Here is a 19,554-nt window from a genome sequence, read left to right as displayed (position 1 = left end):
GAACTTAAATCAGGTGATTAAATGAAAGGTTCCAGCTACTTCGCTGGTCGTTAAATGATTAAATGAAAAGTCCCAGCTACTTCGCTGGTCGTTAAATAATTAAATGAAAAGTCCCAGCTACTTCGCTGGTCGTTAAATAATTAAATGAAAAGTCCCAGCTACTTCGCTGATCGTTAAATGATTAAATGAAATGTCCCAGCTACTTCGCTGGTTGTTAAATGATTAAATGAAAAGTCCCAACTACTTTGTTGGTCGTTAAATGATTAAATGAAATGTCCCAGCTACTTCGCTGGTCGTTAAATGAAATGTCCCAGCTACTTCGTTGGTCATTAAATGATTAAATGAAATATCCTAGCTACTTCGCTGGTCATTAAATGCAATATCCCAGCTACTTCGCTGGTCGCTAAATGAAATGTCCCAGCTACTTCGCTGGTCGCTAAATGCAATATCCCAGCTACTTCACTGGTCGCTAAATGAAATGTCCCAGCTACTTCGCTGGTCGCTAAATGAAATGTCCCAGCTACTTCGCTGGTCATTAAATGAAATGTCCCAGCTACTTCGCTGGTCGTTAAATGAAATGTCCCAGCTACTTCGCTAGTCGTTAAATGAAATGTTCCAGCTCCTTCGCTGGTCGTTAAATAAAAGGTCCCAATTTTTACTAGGTCATTAAATAAAATGTCCCAGCTACTTCACTTGTGGTTAAATGAAAGGTCCCAGTTTTTACTGGTCATTAAATGAAAGGTTCCAGCTACTTCGTTGGTCGTTAAATGAAAGATCCTAATTTATTGGTGAGAATGTCCAAAATCATAAATTGCAACTAAAGGTCGTATCAAAATCTATATTGAGTGATTATTTCACAAAGAATTCATGAAAATTTTGCCAAATTGCTAAAAGTATTTGTTGATTCCAATATTCTTACTGCACAGAAGAATCACCTCTGATTACCTCTAGTATTCTTTCCAAAAAGGTGAAACTTTTGCGAAAAAGAGGTAAAATTCAAATCTTTTCCTTGTTGATCAACCAAAAGGATGAAAGAAATATCCTCGGTATGATTGGCGAAAGAAATATTCGATGACGTTGAAAAGACAGAAGCGAATTGATATTGATCATGGCTATAACGCATGTTTAAAGATAATTTTCTGGCAATTAGGCAGTGGAAATATCTTGAGAAATAAAAAGAATCCACTCAATCCATATCTCCTTATCCATTTTAAAGCTGCAATCAAATATCTGCAAAAGGGATCTCTCAATTGTCGTCAAGATGAAGGCGAATAGGCGAGCAGATCCCCGGGTCCAAAGAAGATTTGGATCATCTACCAAGATGAAGGAGTTTGTGAAGGATCCTTCCAGGGAAAGTTCAGATCACCGTCGAGATGAAGGCGAGTGTGATGAACCTACCGACAAACCCTAAATGATATTTGATTTCTGTTATCATCAATAGACCTTTTGAGCCAATATCATTAATAGAATCCCTGAGATAAAAGAAGGATCAAAACATCTCCAAGATGAAGGAGTTTGTGACGTACCCTTTCTTGAAAAAGAGAGAAAAGTCAGGACACATCCAAATGAAGGATGCTGTAAAAGCCCGAAAAAGTTCAATGACTCAAAAAGAGTGCAAAAAGATCATCATGGGAAAATACTTAGATATCAAACTACCTAAATTGCCAGAAGTCATCTTCTCTCATGCTAAATTCTTTTATCAATATCTTTTCACCTCTTACTTTTATGAAATTAAGAATATTTCTTCTCTTCTCATATCAAGGGAATGGATAGATTCCTTGAAGAAAATCATCAGCGCTGAAATTTTGAATTTGACTCTTAAAGACCAAGGAGTTAACCTTGTTGGAGGAAATACTCTGGGTAAAAGAGGGAATATCTTTGCACACATGTGCACATTTTCAAGCGTTGAAGTCAACTATAAATTTACCTTATTGGCAAAATTTTCTAGATATTCTAAGAATGAAATAAATATTTAATTTCCATTTTTGTGCAACCTAGCGTTGTTTATATCTTCCAAAAGAGTTACCCCATTTAGTTGAAGTATCTCTCCTGTCCCATCACAGTTTCGAGAATTCCGTATGGTCGTTTCCCACTCAGGTTAAGGGTCAAAACTTGTACTTCCTGCGAGAGGTCATTAAATTCAAAAAGCTGATTTCAGTCTCAGCAATGAGACACCCAAGTTCATCCCTTTTTCAAAACTTTAGGGAACCCTATTTCCTTCCTCCTTTCGCAAACCTTTTTCGGATTTGTTCGTCCAAACTCCGAAGGTCCCATCATGGTCTATTCACTTGAGGATTTCATATGGTCGTCCCCTTCAGGTTAAGGGTTAAGCCTGAATCTCGCCCCTTGAGGTGTCTTCCTTTTCAGGTTTTGGTAAAACTTGAATCTTGTTCCAACGAGTTTTCCTGGTTTCGACAAGGCGTTTTCCTCCAATCCCATCATGGTTCTTCCCATCGAGGAATCCATGCCTTGTATATCCATCTAGGACAAGATCTTGCTTGAGCTTCATCTCATGAGGCATTTTTCTCAAAATGTCTCATCAAGGTCCTCACATATTCCTTTCCCCATTCAGGTTATCTTGATATATCTTCGTCCCATCCAGGTTAAGGGCTAAACCTGAGTCATTCCACAAGGCTGATCTTGTCTCACCCCTGAGACTTGATCAAAACTCCTATCTCTCATCATTTCGGGATCATCACCCAAAGTCCCATCACGATTTCCTCATTTCTATTATGCAATCATATCATTGTCGAGGATTTCGTCTCCCTAAGGCCATTCAGGATAAAGTCTTAAGCCTGAAAAACCATGTCTTTCAAATAAATTCTTCCGCACCCAATTCAGATTTGCTGACTGGGGCATTTTCAAAATTTGGAGTGTTATCTTTGCCACTAAGCTCGGCTTTCAACTGGCTTAGCAGCAAAGAGGGGCATCTGTGAACACCCCAAATTTTTCAAAATCTTTTAAATATTCCCTTTTTGCCCCTGATTTCATTTTTTGGGTAATTGAGTCACTTTTAAATATAAATCCCATTTTATTTCTTAAGTTTTCTGAAATTAAATTCATTTTGTGTGTTTGACTCAATTTCGGATCCAGATCCAGATAAAAGATCCAAACCTGAGCTTCGTTGTCCGATGTTTAAAATTAAATTTCCAAACTAACTTTTTGAAAAGCTCAGAAAGTTCGTCTAGTATCCGTTTGGATCCATCGAATTGTGTTTCTCAATTCGAGGTTTAAAACTCGAACATTTTCTCAAAACCTGGTTCCAAACCCATTCTTCTGAAGAAATTTCCCTGAAATGGTCTGAAATTCTAAGAAAAATACTTTTTGTAAATACTTTTTAGAAAAATACAAAAAAATTAGGGTTTTATCTTTGTTTTCTCGTAAAGTCTTAGATTTTCATTCCAAAATATAAAATATATATATATATATATATATATATTGAAATAAATGAAGGAAATTTCAAAAAAATGGTTTTTGGAAACCCGTTTTTGAAAAAGACTTTTTAAAGAGGCTCCCTTTAGGAAAAACTTTATTTTCGTTTAAGAGTCGAGTTAGGGTTTTGAAAACCCTAACTCTCGCCTTTTCCTTCTCCTCCTCTCCAGAAGAACTCCAGTTGAACCCTCATCGCACGCCCCATGTGCGAGCTCCTTCATCTCCTCCTCCGCATGCCTTTCATCTGCAACAACCTTACCCATATCTCTTCCTCAATCCTCCGATCGCCAACCGATTCCTCCTCACCCTCCATCCTTAACAGCCTTCCCCTTTTCGATCTTTCCTTCTCTTCTTATATAAACCAACATCGCCGAAACCCTCAAGACCGCGTCTCACCCCTCCACCCTCTTCTGTCATCCTATCCTTTTATCCTCTGCTTCCCCTTCTTATTTCAGGGATCTGCCTTCAGTCAACGAAAAAAAAAGAATTAATCATCCCCCTCTGCAGCAATCGATTCATCTGAAGAAAATTTCGCCTCCTACAACAAGCAAAATCCAGAGGAATACCGTCTGATTGGTCGAACCCTTCCGCACCCATCTTCCTCGCATCTCGATTGTTTTCTTCTTCTCTCCCTCTAGAGCACCTCCTTCAAGAGATTGAAGATCAATCTCTCATCGGCAGAATCACAGAGAACTCTCCTCTCTCCTTCAATACCTGTGCAAAGCTTCGGTGAGGACCTCTTCTTCCTCTTTCGTTTTTTTTTTTCTTTCTTTTTAAATTTCAACTTCGGCCCCATTAATGCACCATGGATGACATTGAGTTGCTTATGGAAATTTTAATTCATCAGTGTGCAACAGCAATGGAACGAAACAGATGATTCCTACATTTTTTTCTTTCCTCTCTTTCCTTCCCGATTTTATAATTTATTTTATCAAATTCCTTCTGTTTATGTTTAGATCTAATACCCCTTTTGTGGTTTATCGTATCATTTTTTTTTTTTATCTGTCTTTATTTTTCTGTATACATTATTATCATTGAATTAAGCAGTAGATCTACAAACTCCTAGTTTTAGATCTGCATTAAAATCAACATTCTGACATCTTCCTTTTCTTTGCTTTGCAATTCCTTTTGGATTTCTTTTTTTTAATGTCTATTTATATTAGATCTCATTTACCTATCTGTTGCAATTTGATTCCGCAAGCATTTTATTACTTGATCCAACGCATTTTTTTCTTTCCTGTAACTTATTTTTGAACACTTCTCTGATTTTCGCGTGGTGTGAATATTTGCTTATATTTGATCTTTTGTTTTCCTTTCAATTATCCATTATATATCTGCATTTTTTTTCTCATTTCCCAGTTTCACTCTATTTTCTCTATTTACATTTGATTCCCCGTCTCATCTCGCATATAGCATCGTCACCAACTCTCACTGTGTTCATTCTGCATCACGTTAGTCGTCTCATCTCGCATGTATCTGGTTTGGAAATAGCATTCCCTGTTCAGGCCTGTATCTTCAGTTTAAGCCCTATTTCATCTTACAACATTTTTTTTTATTTCCTCATATCATCACCTAATAAAATCGTGGTTAAAATCACCTGATTTAGTTGAGTCTGGAGTAGCAGGATTCAATGCACTGCATTTACCCTATATTAATCCAGCAGAAATCTACCTGCCAGGGTTCAAACGATTCATTTGTACAAACCCCCCTTTTATTTTGTCCGTAGGCTAAAAAGACATTTCCAGCAGGTTGTTCAAATAACTGTCTGAGGCTTCTGTAATAGATATTGAAAAACAGTGTGCAAATGTCATCCACCTGCAGGGTGGAAGAATTTTACAGGCTATACGATGGAAAGAAGAAGGTATCAATGTTATTTCTTGTTTAGGCGATCCCATCTTGCCCCTATGTTTGATGTAAGGGAACCAGGATCTATTATTTCATGTCCTGTTTAGGAAGTCCTTATCTCAATCATATACATATGCCATGTCTTTTCCATCTCATGCTTACTACTTATCTTATGGTTTTCCGTAATTTTATCCATGTTGGATCATTTCTCCATATCATGTATGTGTTTGCTTTTATCAGATATCATGGAAATTCTTGACAACAACCATTTGCAGTAGAAATAAATTAAAGCCATAATTCTGTCAGAGGCATGTGCTAACACACGTAATGATACCCTGGTGCATCTTCACAAATCCCAAAAGGGACAGTGAAAGCAGGGCAGCGTGGATTCCTGTTCATGTTTATTTTCTGGATCATTTAACTCCCTCTAGTTGTTTTCCAGATCGACCAGGTGATTGACGGTCATTAAATGTTGATGTCTCCTGTTGAAGTGCCTGCACATTTCTCTGACAGTACTGGAGTTCACTTTTATGACTTTCAATTCTACTGATACAGACTGTAAAACCTTTTTCTGTTTCTTTGCTGCAATACTGTGACTCTCGTTTTTTTTTTTGTCAATAATGATATATGTCATGAGAACACTGGGCATTTTGAGATGGCATCATCTGCTTATGCTACTCTTCATCTGAATTTAGTTCACCACGTCCATCACTGGGTTGCATGTTACTGTTTTGATCCTCCTTGACAAATATCCTTTAATTATACAGGGGAGGGGAGTGTTGATAGGTCTCATGTTTCTTCTTTTGCTTGACATGCATGCTTGCAATTATTTTGTGTTGAAGGGTATTTAAGTCTTTTGTTACAAGTGGATTATATGTTTATATTTTTTGATCATTTCTCCATTTAGTTACATGCAATGAAGCATATTGTTTTCTTCTATGTCCACTCGTATGTTTTGCCCGCTTTGCCATTTTGCAAGTGTCAAAGGGTGTGGTTGACATGAAACCTTAAAATTAATAAAGTAACAGAGTTGGCTACAACTACCCATTCCCAATAAGCCAGGGGATATGATTGCTTGTTTGTTTATTGAACCTTGCCTTTGACAGTAAATAGGCAATTTGCAAGATTTGAACGTGTTGTCCTTTATGTCCCAGATATCTGAGATTGGGATTTCCTATGTATCTTCTATACTTTTTGTCTATTTGTTGTTGCTTTGGTTGCTTTTATCCCCTCCTTTTTATTTATTTATTTTGGTTTTTCAAAATTTTGTTGATTCTATTGTTAAATCATACATAATCTATATAATGATGCTGTATAACAGACACATTTAAGCATTCTGCACTGGTGGGATGAAGGGTGGCCATGATATTGCATGCTGAGTTGTTTTGAACTTGGAATAAACACTGCAATTTGGTATTCATAGGGCGGAACTGGCACTAGTAGGTATGCCTGTAAAACTCAAATTACTTTCCTTCTTGAATCAGAATTTCCTGGGTTCTGCAGAATTGCTTATTCACGTGCATGCTATTGGAAACAACCCATCCTGTCTATGTTTATCATGATTTATTGGGAATAACAAATTTTCTATATATGTTTATCATGATTTATTGAGTTGCTTATAGCTTACCTTTGCCTTGTAATCATAAACTTGATGTTTCTTAAAACGAAAAGCTTATCAGTTTCATTTTCTGCAAAATTTTGGACGTTGGTGATCAGATGCTCTACCTAGGGTTTGGGGCATCATTGTTTAACTTCGATTTATTTTGGAAATCTAAGATTGATATGGCTATTCAGAGGGTGTTAAGGTGGGGAAATAAGGTAAGTAAATTAGTTTATACCTGTTTCAGCCCATCCAATATTTTCTCCTCAATGGTGGGCCCATATTTGGCTTTGATGAAGAGTTTTCAAGTGATATAGGTCTGGTGGCAGACCTGTGTGAGGTTCAGTTCGTGAGTAGAGGTTTGTGTTGTTGGCTTGACCCTTTCACTGTGAGTTTTCAAGTGATATAGGTCTGGTGGCAGACCTGTGTGAGGTTCTACTCATGGGTAGAGGTTTGTGTTGCTGGGTTTGATCCTTCCACTGTTAGTTTTTCCTTTTGGATCAGTTGTGGATGTGTTTGGTGTGCACTTGTTATCATCGCAAAATTTTAACTTTTGCAAATCAAACTGACCTTTGAAAAAGTTTTTGAAAATAACTCGCCTCCGTTTTAAAATGCGGGAAAATTCCGAAGAATGGGACTCGCCTGTCGGTACGAGGTTCAACCGTTCCTGCCACCTTTAACAGGGGTAATCGAACCAAGGATCAATCTTATGCTCTACTCTATTCAACTTGCCTAAATCATATTCTAATTTCTAAATGCACAAAGAATCAGGCATGTGCTATGAATTTTCAGAAAAATGCACATTTGAAAACATGATGTTTGCTTTGAATGATTTAAATATTTAGAAAATGTAAATCTTGGAAATGATATCACATGAGAAATCGTGAAATGGGATTTGAAATATACTTCTGAGAGAAATAAAAATCGATTTTGAGGAATCCATGATATTTGGTGAAAATCGATTCTGAGAGACTTGGTTTCTCTGAATTCAAACTTGGAAATTGAAATTCTAACTTAGAAAATTTGAATTTGGAACTTGGGAAATACTTGAAATATTCTTTGAAATTCAATGCTTTTGGGAAAATCGATTTTGCTATAAGACTTGGGAAATTTTGAGAAATTCAATTTCCTTGACTTGGATTTTGAATTGGAGTTGACAAATGCATGAAATGAATGAATATGGATTTGAGGAATTGAGAAATACTTTTTGTATTTTTGAGAAATGCAGTGCATTTTGAAGTTAGCCTAAGAGTGTAGGCTGAATGTGGCTAATGTGAAGATCATAAATCTGAGTATCATTCATATTCTGACTATGGCCATAAATACGAATTCCACCAAGTTTATAAACTTCATAGAAGCTAGTGCATGTGCCATTCGTGTAGACCATGGTGAATTTGTAAAAATATGCATGAATCATCATCCATCACACATTAACATTATTTTAAAAAATAAACTATATGCAATGCAACCTAAGCTAAGCAGGAAATGTAAATTCTTATTCCAAAGTTTAATTACAAATTACATCACTATTTAAATTTAAATACATGAAAAATAAAGTCTTCAATGTACCTGCAAAACTAGAAAACTTGGTTAATGAATATATGTTGGCTTTTCTAGATTTATCCAACAATATCAGGAAATTGCTGGATTTTGCTAGATATAAGCCTCTTCCTTGATTCCCTTAAATAAAAATGATAAAGTATGAAATAAAATGGAATAAATATGAAAGAGAATATATGAAATTTTGAAATTGGGGTCAAAATGACCAAAATACCCCTCATAACAAGACTATGGTCTTGAAATTAGGGTTTTTAGAAAGATATTTTGATAAAATGCAAGTTTTGAAATTTGAATGGAATAAACTCAAACCAAATATGCTATGACATGATTAAAAATATGAAATTAGGGTTAGGGATTTCGAAATTTAGGTCAAATGACCAAATTGCCCCCGATAGCAAGACTATGGCCTTGAAATCAGGGTTTTCAAAAAGAGATTTTGGTAAAAACTTAAATTTTATGCACTAAATGAAATCAAATGAGCACAAAATTAAACCTAAAGTATCCTAAGATGCTTATGAACATAATAAAACCCTAAAAATATATGCTTATGCACGAAAATCCAATAATATCACAAATTTTGTGATTTTTGCAGTGTTTTTGGATCTTTCAGGAACCCGGTTTTGCAATTTGCTTAATTCAGCCATCAAATGGATTCCAAAATCCATAAAAATTGGTACCTGCACTTGTTATAACCCTAATGTCGAATTGGAATTATAAAAATAATTTTTTGACATTAAATTAATCCGAAAATTACATTAAACCCTAACAATATGCTATTTTTGACCTAATTGACCAATCAGTTTCAATCCAAGACCTGAATCAGGGATCAAATCTCCATGGAAATTTATGAAATTTTACAGAGACTAACTAGAAATAAAAACAGAGATTTCTCAATTTACAGATCGGAAAAATCATCTCCGGTTACGGAGAAACCCTTCCGGCAATCTGAGCTAAAATATATCACTTTTAACAGGGATTAAAACAACTATTCCAGATTGAAAATACAGGAATAAATAGCAATCCTAAACAAAAATTTCTGAAATTTTAGTGGTGAACAGTAGACAGAAAAATAACAATACTCACGTTTTACAGATCTAAAATCGGATCTGTGGTTTGGGATTTATGACTAACACAAGTCTGATTAGGGTTTTGGTAAACCCTAACGAGCTTTAAATTTAAAAATAGATTCTCTAAAAGGGGAAAAATACTAAACAATGATCAAAAAATCCGAAAATTTCACAGAAGACCGATCTACTCAATGTGAATCCATAGCATTTTACAGATCTAAAATCGGATATAAGATGAGAGAAATATCATAACAGCAAGTTACCTTCTTGATTTTAACCACGATTTTAAAGCTTTAAAAAACCGATTTGATGTCGGATTTTTTTGACAAGGTTCCCGAGATCCAAAACCTCTGATTTTTCTACAGTAACTCAATAACTCATGCATGCATCACATATAAAAAAATCAGAAATAAACAATGAGTGCTTTAATCCGAAATAACATCATCTTTACTGTTCTAAACCTAGAACACACAGAAATTTAAGAAACTTGAAAAACCATGCATTAACTAATGTAAATAAATAAAATAAACCATAAAACAGTAAATAAAAATTATTTTTATGCTGTAGAACGTAAAAAAAACATGAATAAACCATGAGAATAAATTAAAAACAGGGAATCAATGGCTGGAATTTGATATCACCTTTAAAACATAGATTTAACCCATTAAAAAGGGTAAATCATATATTTTATTGGTTAATAATATAAAGAACCATATTAAAATCAATTCTAATGGATTAAAATCCCTGTAAATCACCCAAAACAGAGTTAGATCACCTTCTTGGATCGTTCTTGCTGATTCTTGATGGTTTTTGAGGTTGAATCCATGGTTTAATCCATGAAGGGGATGACACCAATGGCTAGAATTGATTTAAAACATGAAAAAGTATTAAATAAAACTAAAAAATATAAAAAATATTACCTTGGTGCTTGCAGCTGCAATGGAGGAAGGTGGAGGTGCTGGAGAGGAGAGAGAGGCCACGAAAATTTGAGAGAAAAGAGCCCTCCTTTTGGCCCCCCTTAGGTCCCTTTTTATAGTTTTTCAAAAGTCACTTAATTAGGGTTAATTAAGAGGTTTTTCATTTTTTTAGGACTCTTTCTAATAAATCCACTAAAGGCAACGACTTTTTGTGGTTTTCTAGCCTAGGTGGGACTCTAATTAATCCCTAATTAGCCCCTAACTAAACCTAGAAAACCCCCAAATGTGATGCCACTTGGCATCTTTCACATTTGGGTTTTTAAAACACCTTTAAAAACATTTAAAAACACTAGTTTTAAAAACTAATTTTCAAAATGAGTTTTCAAAATGGTTTTGACTCTTCTAAACCTCTAACACTAACCAAGACATCAACTAACCCTAGTCTAGCCCTGACTTACTCGAATATGGCGCCACCCCGAGTGGGCCCTACTTGAGTTTTTCAAAAAGTGATTTTAAAACTTGAAATTGAAGGAGTTTTCAAAAGATTTTCAAAAGTAAACTTAAAATTAGGATTTTTGAAATGGCATAAGGTCCTAACTGAGTTAGAATTCCTCTGGATATGGTGCCAACTGAGTGGGCCCACATCGAGTTTTAGAAATTTTGAAATAAACACTGAAAATGGCTTTGAAAAAGGGTTAAAATCGATATTTGAAATTCAAGATTTTTGAAAATAGGGTCTCAAACGAACTGGAACTCCGGGTCAGAGTCCTGAACTCTTAAGACTCTGAGATTTTAGATTTTAAAAACCAAATGAAAGAATTTTCAAAAGATTTTATCAAGAAATGATGAAATAAGTCAAAAAAACACAGTCAGGGTTAGATTCCTAACTCGACCGAACTCTAAAATAGAATCCTGAACTAACTGGACTCTGTAAAATGACCTAAATTTCGAAAACAAACGAAAAAGATTAAAAATGGAAGTAAAACAGACTTCAAAACAGACTCCTGACCGGATTAGGTCTCTGAGACAGAGTCCTGATCGGACTGAAACTTTCAAAATTTTGAGAAATTTGATGAATAGAGGAATTCAGAAGCGACACCACCACAATGGGTCTCATCTGTGAATTGAAATCGATTAAAATTTGAATTTGAAATGAATCCAGATTGTTTCCTTGAGAAAATATTTCGAAATATAAAGTGCTGGGGTTGGAAAATGACAGAGTATTGAATAAAAACCCAGATTTTAAAATTGATTTTGAAATAAAGCTTTAAAATTCAAATCTGGATTGAATGTTTTGAAAATAGGAGTGTTGGATCTCGAAAATGAGATGCAATGACATGCAATGCTATGCAATGACATGCAATGCTATGCAGAATACATGCAATGACATGCAATGATCTGTAGTGACTTATGAAATGGACAAACACTGGATGAGGGTGAAAATTTAGGGTGTTTACAGATGCCCCTCTTTGCTGCTAAGCCGGTTGAAAGCCGAGCTTAGTGGCAAAGAAAACACACCAAATTTGGACTATAAAAATGCCCCAGTTAGATGAATCTGACTGGGTATGAAAGAATTAGTTCAAATGATGATGATAGATATGAAATGAAGAATAAGGAGAAAATTTTATTTCAAAAAGAAGTGAGATTCAGGTTTTGCCCTTAACCTGGATGGGACAGGAAATACCTCGTATGGAACGAAGCTCAGGCTTAACCCTTAACCTGAAAGGGAACGATACCTCGTGGAAAAACGAGGCTCAGGCTTAACCCTTAACCTGAAAGGGGACGATACCTCGTGGAAAAACGAGGCTCATGCTTAACCCTTAACCTGAAAGGGGACGATATACGGAGTCCTCGAATGAAGAAACCATGATGGGACCTTCGAATTCTGCACAATAAATCCGAGAGGGGTTTGCAAAAGGAAGAAAGGGGGTTCCCTAAAGCTTGAAAAGGGATTGATCTTGGACGTCTCATTGCTAAGACTGAATGGCTTTTAAGACAGATGACCTTTTGCGGAAAATTCAGGTTTAACCCTTAACCTGAACGGGAACTGTCTATGGTGGGACAGTGGGGAGCACAGGAAAGTGTGCGAATCTGAGAGCCTAGGCAATCAGATCAAAACAAGAAGGGAAGGATCTTGGACAACTCCCATCATCCGATCCTAAAAGGGATAACAACAACGCCTGGATACATCAAAATAAACATCAAGTTCTCACTTCATGTCAGGATAATTTAAAAAGATTGCCAATAAGATAAAAAAAATTGTAGTTAATTCAAGAATGATAAGCACATATGTATATGAAAAATATTCCCTCTTTTCTACCTGAAGTATTACCTCCGACTGGGCTTAACTCCGTAGAATCAAGATTCGAATTCAAATTACTTGCAATTGACTTTCCTTCAAGTAGGCTATCAATTTCATTGATATGGACGGAAAATAATGTATTCTTGATATTGCGAGAGCTATTAGCGAAAGGATATTGATAAAAGAATTTCACAAAATTAAAGAAGATTCTTGATAGATTCGGCAGTCTGATATCCTGGGATTCTCTTCTCATGATGATCTTTTTGCACTCTCTTTTCGACAGAATTGGAGCTCTCTTGGATTTTTTTGGGAATTACATCATTCTTCATTTTGGAGATGTCCTGGCTTTTCTCTCTTTATTTTTTTTTGGGAAGGGTACGTCACAAACTCCTTCATCTCAGAGATGTTCCGATCCTTCTTCTCTCTCAGGGATTATATTGACGGTTATTAGCTCATTGGTTGGGAATCTCTTGATGATAGCAGAAATTAAATATCTTTCAGGGTTTGTCGGTAGGCTCATCACACTCGCCTTCATCTCGACGGTGATCTAAACTTTCCCTGGAAGGATCCGTCACAAACTCCATCATCTTGAAGATGATCCAAATCTTCTTTAGCCCCGGGGGTCGACTCGTCTAATTCGCCTTCATCTTGACAACAGTTGAGAGATCCCTTTTGCAGATATTTAATTGTAGCTTAGGTGATTGAGGAGATATGGAGATTGAGTGGATTTTTCTGTATCACCCAGGATATTTTGACTGCTTATTTTGCAAGAATGGTCTTTAAAAATATGCCATTGACTGCGATCAATATCAATCACTTCTGGCTTTGCAATAACATTGAATTTTCTTTGCTGGCCATATCGCGGATTTATTCTTCATCCTTTTGGTTGGCCAATAGAAAGATTTTGAATTTTGAATCCTTTTTCACAAAAGCTTTGTCCTTTCGGAAGTAATACTAAAGGTATTCTGAGGTACAATTTTATGCAGTAAAGATTTTGAGATCGACAACTATTTTTCATGACAAATTGGCAAAATATTCCTGAAATCCTTGGTGAAAGAAATCACTTGAGATCTAAATGACACATCCGTGGCTAGATTCTCCTCTCCTTTCCTCAAAGGAGAGACTTAGAAATTGGAAATAGGATATTGGATGACCTGGAGATCAAAATTGTGATTTGGTCTACTGGAAGCGACATGGGTTCTGTAGGGATTCATCCTAAGAATGACATTGGTTCAATTGAGAATGACATTGGTTCACTGGGAACAACATGAGTTCGATAGGTATTCAGCCTAAGAACGACATTGGTTCAATTGAGAACGACATTGGTTCACTGGGAACGACATGGGTTCTGTAGGAATTCAGCCTAAGAACGACATTGGTTCACTGGGAACGACATGGGTTCTGTAGGAATTCAGCCTAAGAACGACATTGGTTCACTAGGAACGACATTGGTTCACTGGGAACGACATGGGTTCAATAGGGATTCAGCCTAAGAACGACATTGGTTCAATTGAGAACGACATTGGTTCACTGGGAACGACATGGGTTCTGTAGGGATTCAGCCTAAGAACGACATTGGTTCACTGGGAACGACATGGGTTTTGTAGGAATTCAGCCTAAGAACGACATTGGTTCAATTGAGAACGGCATTGGTTCACTGGGAACGACATGGGTTCAATAGGAATTCAGCCTAAGAACGACATTGGTTCACTGGGAACGACATTGGTTCACTGGGAACGACATGGGTTCAATAGGGATTCAGCCTAAGAACGACATTGGTTCAATTGAGAACGACATTGGTTCACTAGGAACGACATGGGTTCAATTAAGAACAACATTGGTTCACTGGGAACGACATGGGTTCAATAGGGATTCAGCCTAAGAACGACATTGGTTCAATTGAGAACGGCATTGGTTCACTAGGAACGACATGGGTTCAATTAAGAACAACATTGGTTCACTGGGAACGACATGGGTTCTGTAGGAATTCAGCCTAAGAACGACATTGGTTCAATTGAGAACGACATTGGTTCACTGGGAACGACATGGGTTCTATAGGGATTCAGCCTAAGAACGTGGATCAGGAGGACTTCAACCTACAAATCATATATCTAAAAAATACCAATCCAAAAGGAGTTTGACCTAAGGACTGTAAAGAATATTGGATCAGGAGGACTTCAACCTACAGATCGAAATTTTTGAGAACGAGATTGGTTCGAAAGGGGTTCAACCTATGAGCCGTATTGGTTTGACAGGCGTTCAACCTACAAATCACATTGACTCTGCAGGGGTTCGACCTACGAACTATCAATTCCATAGGGATTTAACCTAAGGATCACAATTTAAGAAGGAAGTGTTCAACTTATGGGTTTTGAATTTGGAAAATAAAAATTCTTGGTTCATGATTTGAATGGACCATCATAGTTAGCTTTTCAAAGCCTGTTTTCAGGATTAACCCCTTCTCCTGAGCGAGGAAGCTTGATGCAAATGCAGATGAATGCGAATGAATGCCTGCAAATGCAAATGAATGCAAATGTATGTAAAATGATATAAATGGGTGCACATGCGTGCAAAATGAGAGATTTGTTTGATCCTGCCTGCATACAGGATGTTTTGAAGACAAATTCCAAAGTAATGCCTCAGTGTAATGGGGGAATAAGAAAGGATAAGTAATTGATATTTGATGAGAATTCTCTGAGGATAACGAGGTAAAACTGACAATGAGCTTCTTGGTTGATCAGAGAGGCACTTTGAAAAAGGTTACCCCTTATAAGAAGACATTTAAACATTTGCAAATGAAGAATATAAAAGATGACGCCAGGCCATAAGGAAGATTGACAAATTTATTAATGCATTGAAGAAGGAAATAACAAATTGATAGAAGAACTGAGACTACATTGTTGCTTCAAAATGACAAAATGATGAAAGTGACATAGTCTCGACATTGTCAATTTTTAGAAAACTCGCTCAGGATGGTCGACTGGTATTTTCCTCATCTTCAATAAGGATATTCTTGTCGATGCAATCTTGAATGATATTTTTCAGGATGAAACAATTCTCAGTGTCATGCCCTACTGCCCGATGAAATTTGCAAAATCTTTCTTTGAATCTACCCATGATTGTTGCGGGATCAGCTGCTTTAGGTAAACGGATCATATCTTTTGCAAGCATGTATTCCAGAATACTCTCTAGTGTTTGGTCCAGAGGGGTGAACTTTCGATCCGTACTCCAATCCTTGCGCTTTGGCTTTTCTTGATCTTTCTCTTTATGCTGAGGACTAGATTGAAGAGGCCTATCATTGTTGGAGAACTTTCCTTTTTGGCCCTTGGATCCCTCTGAATAGTGATCATGATTTTTCTTGTTGCTTTTGCTATCATTGGCAGAAAGAGTGAAGTGAGCCTTCTTCTTCTGCTCACTCTGATTGTTACCTTGTGTAAAGATGAAGCCTTCATAAACTCCATTTTCCATGCTTAGCTCGAGCCACTCGGCTCGTTCTGTCAGTTCGATGAAGGTTTTTGATGGTGCCGTGGAAATGAGACGTTTCAAGGGTTGTGAAAAATTATTCAAGATTAGTGACAATGCATGCCCTTCTGATATCGGGTCTCTCATCTTATTGCAAGCTGACCTCCATCGGTGGATAAAATCTCGGGCCTTCTCGTTTTCTTTCTGCTTGAGGCCGCAAAGATGACTGAGAGTCAGGAGTACTTCAGCATTGAATAGAAAGCGCTCAATAAATAAATTGACCACTTTATCGAACTCTTTCAGCTCTATTGGGTTGATATGCTCTGAATACCACTTTGCCGCAATACCCTCCAAGCTGCGAGGGAAGCAGAGAAATAAGGCACGATTGTTCCTCTTGAACCTGGAACATTCTGCGAAGAATAGGGCGAGATGTGCTTTTGGGTCACCCGAACCATCAAACTTGATAAATTTCTTAGGGAGATTATCAAGATCACCATCCCCATCCAGTCCATCATAGAAGTCTTCACTTGTAAAGACTCTTTTGCCCTTGTCACGAGTTTGAAGATCCTTAACTATTTTCATCACATCTTTGAGTTGTGACTGCGTAGGGTCGTCAACAGACTGATTCTTGGATTTGTAGGCCGACCCCTGCCCCTGAGTCGACCTTTTGAATTCTTGCTTGTTTTCATACTCTTTGTCAGTATCATCTGCTGATTCTGACTCATCAGACATTTCCTCATGACGATTCTGCTTTTTACTGATCTTCACATTCTTGACGGCATGACCCTTGTCTTTCTGCTTAGTCTGAATTTGTTCAGTACTGGCCTCAGCTTGTTCTGCCAGCATTTTGGTCATCATCTTTTTGAACATGACGTACATTTGGGGATCGATGCCATCATCCGCCTGCTGACCCTGACTCTGGATTGATCGAGGTGAGTCCATCTCTTCTTTTGAAGCTACTGAGTACGCGACGCCTTCAACTGATGCGGCTTTCTTTCTGGATCTTGTATCAACCATCGGGTATCGCAAATGTTCTCTTGAATATTATTGATGCTCTCTGCAGGGCAGAACTGATGGTTAGGTTTCTGAAGGAAATTTGGTTTGGAGGAAAATATTTGTTGAGAATTTTGGTAGACAATTGAAATAATATCCCATTACTAGGGATTGAGTCGTCACTGGGATTACGACAATTGCGTTGATATTCTTTGCAAAATAAACAACTGGAAATATGCCTTGTTACCTAGGCGAGGTCGTCAAACCAAGATGAGATGTAAAATAAAAGAATCTTATTGAGGGGAAAAACATGATTTCATCAATAATACACTTGACAGAGGGGAGGGGGACAAACAATTTTCCACCACTCCGGATAATCAGAAGATACACGAGGACCAGGAAAAATAGTAAGACTGACAAAGGAATCCCAGCCATGTCTGGCAGAATGGTATGCTCCGGACCACTGATCTGATGCGAGATCGAATTCTGGCAGAACCCCGGCTAGTGGATGAATCTCTACGCGCTTCTGCCTCTGAGAGAACTGCCTGACACACCGCTCTGGATGATAGTATGCGCAAAAAAATGGGCCAAGTAGCCTGAATCGCTTGCGTATGCATAAGTATATCTGGGAGGTGATTCCTGGCGATCAAAGTAGTCCCATACGACCTCTTCCTCCTGAAGGTTGTCGATCAAGAACCGGTATCGCGCAACTGGAAGAAGCTTCTCTCCATTGTATCTGAATGAACTGGCTCGGACTGGCACATGCCGGAGGAACCAAGATTGCAAGGCATAGGTGCACCCTTCGACTAGAATCGATTCTCTGAGTGCGAAACGAGTCAACCCTCGGTATAGAAAAGCGAGTGCGGCCATGGCTATCGAGAGGCGGCTGGTCTGTCGACTTCCCCATCTCCTCATAAGCTGAACTATTCTGATATCCTTGTAATTCCGTCCGTCGGGAAAGAAAGCTAATCCCACCGTGCACAGAACCATCGCGTGCTGAATTCTCTCTTGAGCTGTCCTAGACAACGAACTGACTTCCACAAATGCCCCATGCTGTCTGTAGATTTCGAGCAGATCCACATATTCATTTCCATCTTCTTCAATCAGAGGCCAAGACTTGCGTCCTGTCATGCGGGCTAAGGCATCCTTAGGGTCCAGACCCTTAACATTAATCAAAAACTGTTTCTCCAATGGATCTCCAGGCTGACCGGCTGGCTCGGGCAATCCCATGATCTCTGAAAATTCATCCATCAGCACTGTCATCTCGCCCCACGGGAACCAGAAGGTAGAAGTGCTCGGATTCCACCGCTTTGCTAGTGCATGGATCAAGTTGCCGTTGACTGTCTGCTTTCCCACTGCGGACGCCAGTTCCAATCCACACTCGTCCAGATGGTCCGGAAACATACGAGAGAAGTTCTTGAACCATGAATAATACCACCGGGGAAAGAAAGATCCGGTGCTGAGGACTCGATGTTCGGGAAGACTTTGTCGCACCTCGTAGGAGATGTGACCCTCGGGGAAGACTGAATCAAGTTGACTGGATGCCATCGGACTTGGAAGACATGGAAATTGGAATAAGATTTGAGAAAAATACAAGAATTTTGAGAAAAATGCAGGCAGGATAAAAATAAAGCAGGAAATTCGAGATTCAAGAGACAGGAAAGATGGGAAATCACCTGGAGTTTTGAAGAAAATGGAGGAATTTTATGAAAAATCGTCCAGGGTTTAATGAAATATAAGGAAGTATTTTATAAAATGAAGTGTTTTGAAAATCGTCCAGGATTTAAAACATGGACAGTACATGGACATGGACTGGGGAATTGAAAAATCATCCAGTATTTTTAGAAAATATGACTATAACATATTCAATCACATTCTGCATAAACAAGTATGCGCATACAGCATTCCCTAAAAGCTGACTCTAGATGCACAAATTTTGAAATGGCTGTAGGACCTTAATCCTAACTCTAAGGTTCAGATCAACTGTATTCAATCCAGTTATGCCTATATACTCAAGCCAAGGCTCGATGTACGTGGCATAAAATCAAATTCTTCGGTTCTAGGTTCAAGTTTTCCAACATCCTTGAGCACTTGCCGATATACGTTGGACTATGGCCCTTGGTACGTGGCAGGGGGGTTTTCACCCAAATAGGTGGCCCAATTGTGAGGCTCTGTCCCGAACTATGGTTCTGGAAGAGAGCCCAGCAACGTGAAGACCGGGACAATATAGGTGGGGGTGGTTTTTGAAAACATGAGCACATGCAATCAAATCAGAAGGCTCTAAAACCTAAAGAGATAGAGATTTTGAAAATTTTGAAGGAGCAAACATTGTTTTCAATCGAGCCTAGATTGAGGAGGGTTGTATTAGACCTAAGT

This window comes from Nuphar pumila, chromosome 4, assembly GCF_984573655.1.
Source record: "Nuphar pumila chromosome 4, dmNupPumi1.hap1.1, whole genome shotgun sequence".
NCBI lineage: Eukaryota > Viridiplantae > Streptophyta > Magnoliopsida > Nymphaeales > Nymphaeaceae > Nuphar > Nuphar pumila.
The sequence above is the reverse complement of the archived record's forward strand: the minus strand, read 5'-3'. Positions refer to the sequence as shown.